The sequence below is a fragment of the Camellia sinensis genome, chromosome 12 (assembly GCF_055761805.1).
Source record: "Camellia sinensis isolate YWXY chromosome 12, ASM5576180v1, whole genome shotgun sequence".
NCBI classification, from domain to species: Eukaryota; Viridiplantae; Streptophyta; class Magnoliopsida; order Ericales; family Theaceae; genus Camellia; species Camellia sinensis.
In genome coordinates this window covers 129,787,581-129,796,500 of record NC_138972.1, presented here as the reverse complement: position 1 = coordinate 129,796,500, position 8,920 = coordinate 129,787,581, and the positions used below count along the sequence as shown (strand labels likewise).

The window sequence follows — 8,920 nt, the reverse complement described above, 5'->3', positions numbered from 1 at the left end:
CAGTGTATGAATACAATATGAGAATGTCGTGAGCAGTCTATCAGTGCAGAATGCAGTATATGAGTACAGTATAAGAATGCCGTGAGCAGTTTATCATCGCAGAGTACGGTGCAGAATGCAGTGTATACAGTGTATCAGATACTGTGAGATCAGTGTATCAGGTGTTGTGCCGTGCATCAGATTATGTAAAGCAGTGTATGAATGGTTTGAGGCCAGTGTCAGAAGGACATACCGGTATGCTGTAGAGGGCTAGGAGGTCAAATGTCCGCTGAAGCATCCCCATCATCGAGGCATTCATCGCCAACGACTGACGGGTGTACTCAGAAGAAGCCTGCAAAAGTGTCAGATGCATTAGTATTCTGTGGAATATCAAATAAACTGAAATAAAATGACTGTACGAAATGCAGTAATACATACCGGAGGTAAGTCGGGGACATCGATGAACTCATGATCAGCTGGCGGAGAGGCGAAGGGGATCTAATAGGTCGCCCTACCCTGCCCCTGGAAAGTCAGTACAGCAGGCAGGGCGGGCCAGCCAGTCCCCCGTCCTCCCTGAACTCCGCCCCTGCCACGGACTCAGGCCCTCCTCGTAGCCCCTACTCCAACTCCCGCTCCGGCCCCAGCCGCCGATGCCACAGGCCTGGCCCCCTCTGCTCGACGGCCGCCGCTCAGAGGTCGCGTCAGGTACGTCTGCACGTACTCCCGATAGTCGCCAGTGCCTCTGAAGCCGGCCTCCTCCCAGCCAATGGTGTAGTCGTCCATCTGCTCGCTGGTGAGCCTCTCGGTCTCCCTCATATCCGCAGGAGGGTGAACCGGGACTATCTGCTCAGGTAACCCCAGGGTCTGGCGTAGGAAACGCTCACCCAGGTACCAAGCCCGACAGACCGGGCCCTCCAGCAAGATCCGGAAACGTGAGGTCTCATCGGCACCGGCAAACCGATCTCGAGTCACAGCTGGAAACGGAGCCCACGGCCGCCAAGTGATCTGAAAGTGACAGACAGTTTGTTATCTACTGTTATTGAAATATACAGTGGGAAAGCGAAGCTTAAATGAACTGCAAGTAAAACATACCTCGGCCGGGGTAATGGTGTCGAAGTATCGGCGGAAAAACCCGAAAGTCTCTCGCGGCCGCCGGGTGCATCTCCCGTCAAAGCGCCGTGAGAAGGGGACGACCAGGGGAGTCTCTGTGACTGGTACGGGGGCAAGCCTAGGAAAGTAGACGTAAACCCACAACTGCAAAACAGATGTCAGTATGACTATCGGATAAAGCAGAATACAGAATAAAGCAGAAATGGCAGAGCCGTGTGTTGTGCAGTGTATTGTGTGCAGTGTACAGTGTGAGCAGTGTACAGTCAGTGTGAAGCAGAATGTATGTGTGTGCCGTGTGTACAATATACAGCAAGTATAGAGCAGACTACCGTGTGTGCAGTGTACAGAGTACAGAAAATATCGAACAGAAATGAAAAGCGGAGAAGGAATGTACCTCCCAAGCCCGCCAGTAGCCCCCGAGCAACTGGCCGCTGCCGCGCGAAGCCGAGCTCATGTACCCGTAAAGAGTGGCCAAAGCGGTGCCACCCCAGTCATAATGCAAAATGTCCCGGACGTCCACCAGTACGCTGAGTAAGCAGAGAGGCACGGTGTTCGCCCGGTCGGCGAAGATGGTCGTCCCGAATAAAAACATTAGGAAGCCGCGGGCGTACCTCTCTACGTCCTCCTGAGTCATCTGCGCCTCCTCCTCCAACACGGGCTGGACCCTAAACTGTACCTCGAACCAGGAGTACCGCACAAAGCCTGGACGAGCAAGAGGTGGGGCCTCCCCCAGTAGATGGACCTGAGCGGCGGTCCACTCATCCATGTCGATATCGAATGGGATCGGATCACCCCCTACCCCGATGCCAGTGAGCATCGAGAAATCGTAAGAGGTCATCGTCATGTCCCCTGCAGCGGAAAAGTGAAACGAATCGGTGGTGTCCCACCATCTCTCCGCCAGAGCGGCAAGAAGAGGTCTGCAGCTGGAAAGCCTGGAGAGTCCTCGGCAGAAGGCGCCAAAGCCCGCCCGGTCCACTATGCGTCGGACCGCGTCAGGGAGCTCATCGTACCACTCCCGAGCGCCAGTGTTCCCATACCCGCGGATGGTATGGGAACCCTCCTGTAAACAGAAAATAACAATTGCAAGACAACATTCAAAATGCAGTTTTGAAAAAGCAGATAAAGCATGTGTGCAAGTTTGTCAGATTTAAACAAATACCGGGTGCCGGTGTGCTTACAGTGAACTACAACGTGTGATGTGTCAGCGTGTTTGGGTGTTTCAGAACAGATATAGCATGTGTGCAAATTTAACAGATTCAGACAAATACTGGTTGCCAGTGTGTATGCAGTGAAATACAGTGAGTGCAGTGTGTTTGAGTGATTCAGGGCTAGTGCAGTGTGTGTGCATGTGTCAGTCTCGAACAGATGTCAGTTGTATGTATGTTTACAGTCAACTACAGTCTATGGCATATCAAATTCAAGCAGTTAAAGAGTACAACTAACTATGACAGTTTTGTATCCTACATTGCGAAAAGTAAAGCAGAAGAAAGAAAGTTACCTCGGAAACGCTGAAGGAAAGGTGGGAGGTAGGCTCACGCAGTAGTAGCTCAGGCGCCACGTGCCTCTCGAAGCTCCGGAACTGACGCAGGCCGTCGGGGGACAGAACATGGATCGCCGGTCGGTAGGTTGCCGGGTCGAACGGGCGCTCGCTCAACGGTAGGAGCTCGACCCCGGGATCCATCTCGTGGTCCGGGGGAGTCCCGCCACGTGGAATGTCGTCCGCCATATCGAAAATGATGAGAAAATGGCCGGAGGAAGGAAAACCGGGCCGGAATACGAAGAGTCAACCGGAAAGTCAACTCCCGAGAAGGTCGAAAATGGCCGGGAAGGCCGGAATGTGAAAAGGCACGGGAATGAAGAGGAAAACGAGGGGAACAAACCCCGAAAAGGCGGGAACGCCAAACGAGGCACCGAAACAAAAATGTGATCGGTTGAAAATATCCGAAACGCGAAGAAAATCGCGAATCCAACGACGAAACGGGCGTAGAACGCGAAGAAACGGAGAAACGGGGAAGGAAAAACACTCTAGAGAGAGAGAGTGAGAGTTTTCGGCGGTGGGGAAGTGAGCAAATAGGGTTTGAAACCCTATTTTAAAACACCCGAAGTGAAATCTCGAAACTGCCCCGACTCAGCAACTTTTTGCCGGTCGGCAATATTTTGTGCCGGCCGGCATTATTTTGTGCCGATGGAGTTATTTTGCAGCCGGTGGACAGCCGGTGGCCTCCCCTTCCGGCCGGTGGTGTTCCCACAACCTTGTTTAGGCCATATGAGAAGTTTTTGGTCTTCATAGCTCAAGAAAGTGCAAGAAAGAGCATCTCCGATGCTCAACCGGCCTCCGTTTTGACCTCGGACTGCGGCTTCCGTGCGTGGCACTCCAATTCATACAAGGTGTATCCTTTTCGTATCCTTTTGACTTTTACAAGATCCAAAAGTTGCCCCACGTGTATCGCATATCAATCGCACTGTTTTGTGCATTTCGAATCATCACGCTGTTTTGTGCATTGCATTCCGTTGCGCGGTTTTGCGCATCTCATTACATTACCTGCGTAGACTGCATGTTTGTAATCATTTCTTTACTTGCGTAGACCGCATGTTAATTACATTACCTGCGTAGACCGCATGTTTGTAATCATTTCTTTACTTGCGTAGACCGCATGTTAATTACATTACCTGCGTAGACCGCATGTTTGTAATCATTTCTTTACTTGCGTAGACCGCATGTTAATTACATTACCTGCGTAGACCGCATGTTTGTAATCATTTCTTTACTTGCGTAGACCGCATGTTAATTACATTACCTGTGTAGACCGCATGTTTGTAATCATTTCTTTACTTGCGTAGACCGCATGTATTGCTTGCGTAGACCGCATAATTGTTCAATTTCTTTACCTGCGTAGACCGCATGTATTGCTTGCGTAGACCGCATAATTGTTCAATTTCTTTCCTTGCGTAGACCGCATATTTATTGTTCAATTTCTTTACCTGCGTAGACCGCATGTATTGCTTGCGTAGACCGCATAATTGTTCAATTTCTTTCCTTGCGTAGACCGCATATTTATTGTTCAATTTCTTTACCTGCGTAGACCGCATGTATTGCTTGCGTAGACCGCATATTTATTGTTCAATTTCTTTACCTGCGTAGACCGCATGTATTGCTTGCGTAGATCGCATAATTGTTCAATTTCTTTCCTTGCGTAGACCGCATATTTATTGTTCAATTTCTTTACCTGCGTAGACCGCATGTATTGCTTGCGTAGACCGCATATTTATTGTTCAATTTCTTTACCTGCGTAGACCGCATGTATTGCTTGCGTAGACCGCATAATTGTTCAATTTCTTTCCTTGCGTAGACCGCATATTTATTGTTCAATTTCTTTACCTGCGTAGACCACATGTATTTCTTGCGTAGACCGCATAATTATTCAATTTCATTACCTGCGTAGACCGCATGTTTTGATTGCGTAGACCGCATGTTTTGATTGCGTAGACCGCATTATATCATTACCTGCGTAGACCGCATGTTTCGTTTGGGTAGACCCCATATTAATTTCATTGCTTGCGTAGACCGCATGTATTGCTTGCGTAGACCGCATAATTTGTTGATTTCATTACCTGCGTAGACCGCATGCTTATGATCAAATTCGTTGCCGGCGTAGACCGCATGCTCCACTTACATGTTTATATTTCCACAGCATTGTTATGCTCCCCACTTGCTTTGCGCTGTCACACATTTCGAGTATACTACTATGCATGTTGCTAACGATATTGTACCTGTTAAGTTTGTTTTCTTTTCAAGCACGATATTGTATGTACGGTTCATTTGAGGCTGGTGCAACCAGACGAGCCGCACAGGTATTGTATCTCCCGAGTGAGACGTATTGAGAATTGCATAATTTTCTTACATCCTTTCTGCATTGTATTGTAGTTCGGTGTATGCTAGCTTAAAGTTGTCGCATGTGTGCTTCATTATAGCTTTCTTTGTATGATCATAAGTTATGCTTGGCCTCGTGCATTGTCTTGCATTTTGCCCCTGCCTTCGGGCGCATACCTTGATTGTCTTACATGTTTGTCTAAGTCTTCGGTCTTGTCAAAAATGGGTCGTCTCTGGGCTTTGACATTCACTCCCGTCATTGTTATGACTTTCGAGTTCTGTCAAAGAGGGGCAACTGTAGACACCCCATTTTTGACCGTCCTCAAGACTTGGACGTCACCGTTTGAACACTCGGTGATTACTCGTGTTTGTGTTCGTTTGGAGTTCCCGGAGGTCTCGGCTCGCGCGCCTTGCCTCAGGATCTCCGAACTTGACTGTTTAGTGTCTGGTTTTACACTAAACACTTGTGTTTTGCCTTGGAGAGGCAGGGTAGGGCTTGTAGACCATCCCCACCCACCACCGGCAGTGGCTAGAAGCCACCGGCTGGTTTTTGCTTCCATCGGCACTTTTTATTGCCGGCCGGCACTTTTTGTTGCCGGTCAGCACTATTTAGTGCCGGTCAGCACTGCTTTTGGCCAAGATGGCATTTTTGGCCGGCCGACTACTGTGCATCTGCTTTTGCCGATATTTTGAGACAGCTGTCTTGCTTTTGGCTCCCCTCCATACACGTGTATGGAGGGATCTCTCTCTTGGAAGCTTGTCTTGTAAGCTTTACAAGACAATAAGCCTCTATAAGAGAGAGCCTTGTCTCTTGGCCTTAAGGTTAGACACTTAAGATATTTTGAGAGCTTAGACAGCCATTGTTAAGCTCTGGTTTTAGGGTTAGGGTTAGATACACATCCTACCTCTCTTTCCCTCCCTTTTGTGCTCTAGGTGTTTTGTGTCTTACTATTGCACATAAACACCTAGTGTTTCACCTTTGTCTAGCTACTGAGGTTCTAAAGGACAGATTTTGAAGTTTTGGTGTTAGATTCAAGCCAAGGAAGGCCATTGGAGCATCATTGTTGAAGAAGGCTTCAAGGGTAAGAATCTCACCCCTTTATTCCCCATTTTTGCACCTTATTTCTACCTGTCTTAAATTCATTTTTGAGCTTGGTGTATAATACAAAAAAGTTCTGTTTTTAGACCCTCTTGATTGTTTATTAAGGGTGTTTTTTGATTTGAGGGTGTTTGACCCCTCTTAGGCCTTGAAAGGCCTTATTTTGTGCTATTTTGTGCTAGTTTCGGGACTTTGGTGTTTGGGCCTCTTCACCACTGAAATCTTGAGGGATTTCAGTGGTGGAGATGGTGCTTTGAATTCTCTAGAAGGAGAGGGCCACCCCCTCTCCTTGTTGTCCTTGAAAAGGGCATGTTTTGGTCTCTAAAGGGAGCCTATGTTTGAGTGTGTGTTGAGCATGTATAGACTATTTTTCATGCTTATTTTTCCATAATATAACATGATTTTAAATTGGTTTTGGTACTCCAGGCATGCTTAGCATAGTTTCCATGTAATGCCTTGTGATTCCTTAACATGTCTTAGGTTGTGTGCCTTTGTTTCTAACATGTTTTAGGCTTACATTTGTGAAGATTTTGTGCTTATCTTGACATGTTTTAGGTCTGTCCATAAGTGTTTGGGTTGATTTTAGCATGCTTAGTATAGCCACTTTGCATTCCGGCTTGTTGGCCTTAAGTATGTGCATGTATAGCATGACATCTTTGCATTGATTGGGTGATTTGGGACCATCCACCATGTCATTTCAGTCCTATTTGCATGCCTATATGTTTACCTTGGATGCATCTTTAATGCCTCATAAGCTTGTGTAGCAATGCTCCATGTTTTGGTGATTATGCATGCCTTTGTTTTTTGAGTCATTTGGATGCCATCTAAGTGATTCTTAGGCCTTGTATTAATGTCCCAAAACTCTGTTTTTGGTCAACGAGTTCATGCCATGTTTGGTCTTGCTAAGTGTAGTTCAATACTCCATTGGTTTGTTTTGAGCACTTAGGCCATTTGTTGCATGCTTGGCTTGATTTATTGCTTGGTTTGGCACCATGTTTTAGCATGATTTTAGAGCTCATGTTGCATGCTAATTGTCCATGAAATCCCTTTGCGAGTGTGCTTGAATGTTGCTTGCTTAATGCTTGAGGTTTGGACCATAACATGTGTATGTGTGCATGTGTGTTTAGCCTCCATTTTTGGGCATTTTGGCTACTGTTTTGGGCCTTATTAGAGCTGCCTAATTGATGTATAAGTCCATCTTTACATCCATTTGCATGGTCCCATGTTTGCTTGTATGCTTGCATAAATTTGTTGCCATGCCATGTTGCATCCTTAGCTTGCATGCCTAGGTTGCATTGCATCTTGCATGCATGCCTTGTTCCTTGACTTGATGATAGGAATTGGGCCTTAGTTTGTTTGATTGGTTTGTATTTCATTTGACATGAAAGTTGCATACTTGATTCCTTGGGCCATCATGCATGGAAATGCGTGATTGGTGGTCCGAGAATCGAGGCACATGCCCCTTTGAGTCATTACCATGATAAGGGACATGGTTGGTGCATATATGCCTTGAATTGTGCTGCCATGCTTTGTCTTGCCCTCTGTTGCTGTGAGTTGCAGGTTCTGCAGACTTTATTTGCCGACCGGCAGTATATATTGCCGACCGGCATTGAATCACCAGCCGATAGCTTTTGTTTGTGCCGGTGGCCACATCCCACTGCCGGTGGCAATTCCATGCAGCCGGTGATGTCTCCCAGCATCCAAGGAAGCAGTCCTGAGGTTTTGACAGCCTCCAGGGGAGTGAAAGAAGGAAAACAGAGGCAGCCTATGCATGGCGGTGCATTTCCCGAGACGGTTTTACTGCTTTTCTTAGCTTATTTAATTTGTTAATTAATTAGGCAATTTGTAATATTAATTAGCTTGCGTAGTTAATTTGTAATATTTATTCGGTTCCCTCCGAGTGAGGGCAAATCTGTAATAAGTGTGTGTGGGTGGTGTGTATGTCTTCCAATCCTCATTTCTTTCTTTCCTTTTATTTACCTGCTTATGATGGTAGATTAGGGCATCTTTAAAATTAGCATACCTTATGCTATGCATGCGTGCATCCATACATTTGTATTACATTACATTAGGCTCGGTACATCACGCTAACTGCATCTGTACTTCAATTCACAAATTGAATATGTGGTAGTTGATCGCATTTCATATGCCATGTTTAGGGTTAGCCGAGCCTGCCTAGATTGCATTTTTGCATGTGATGCATTAGCCATTTTTAACATGAACTAGGACATGCATGTTTGCTGACTAGTTTACTGTTTTGGCACGGAATACGATGTAAGTATTTATGCTTTAGCATCCCGCATGTGTGTGAGTGTTGCCATGACAGTATGCCTGCCATGCGGCTAAGTGCTTATGTGTTAAAATGTTTTAATGCCTGTGGGTAAAGGTTGGACTGCTCGAGTTGGAAAAACTCGTTGAAATCCGTGTTTTAGCCTACTTACGAGTAGCAAATTCCAAAGCAATTTTCAAAACCGAACGGATATGCAATGTTTATTTCCAAATTAGGCAATCTAGTCTATACTTGTTTGCTGCGCGCATAACATAGTAATTCTAGGCTAATAAATGGAATAAGAACACGTAATGTTTTCAAAATCGGATATCATGGTTAGTAGAGGCCGATCTTCGAACCGGGCGAAAGGGGGTGCTCATAGCTGACCTTCCCCGATCGTACCCAAGCTCCCGAGCCGAGACAACTCCGGTGATAACGGACATGTGGCCTTCGGCATCGAGTCAGGGTTTCCTAAATTTCCCCCATTAAAAAATATTTAGGTGGCGACTCTGTATCTGGCAAAGCAGTCCATGTTTGGCACTACTTTTTCAAAAATCTGTTTCTCAAAACTATTTGCCAGATTTGGACTCTT

At 46.4% G+C, this 8,920-nt stretch overlaps 1 long non-coding RNA gene across 1 annotated transcript; it reads right to left on the bottom strand.

The window, feature by feature from the left end:
- Positions 1–427: 427 nt before the first annotated feature.
- On the bottom strand, positions 428–1,696 carry LOC145804275 (uncharacterized). The gene is made up of 3 exons (XR_014345906.1): positions 1,484–1,696; positions 1,072–1,233; positions 428–984 (listed from the first exon to the last, which is right to left on the bottom strand). It is a non-coding gene; the product is annotated as an uncharacterized LOC145804275 (long non-coding RNA).
- Positions 1,697–8,920: the final 7,224 nt, after the last annotated feature.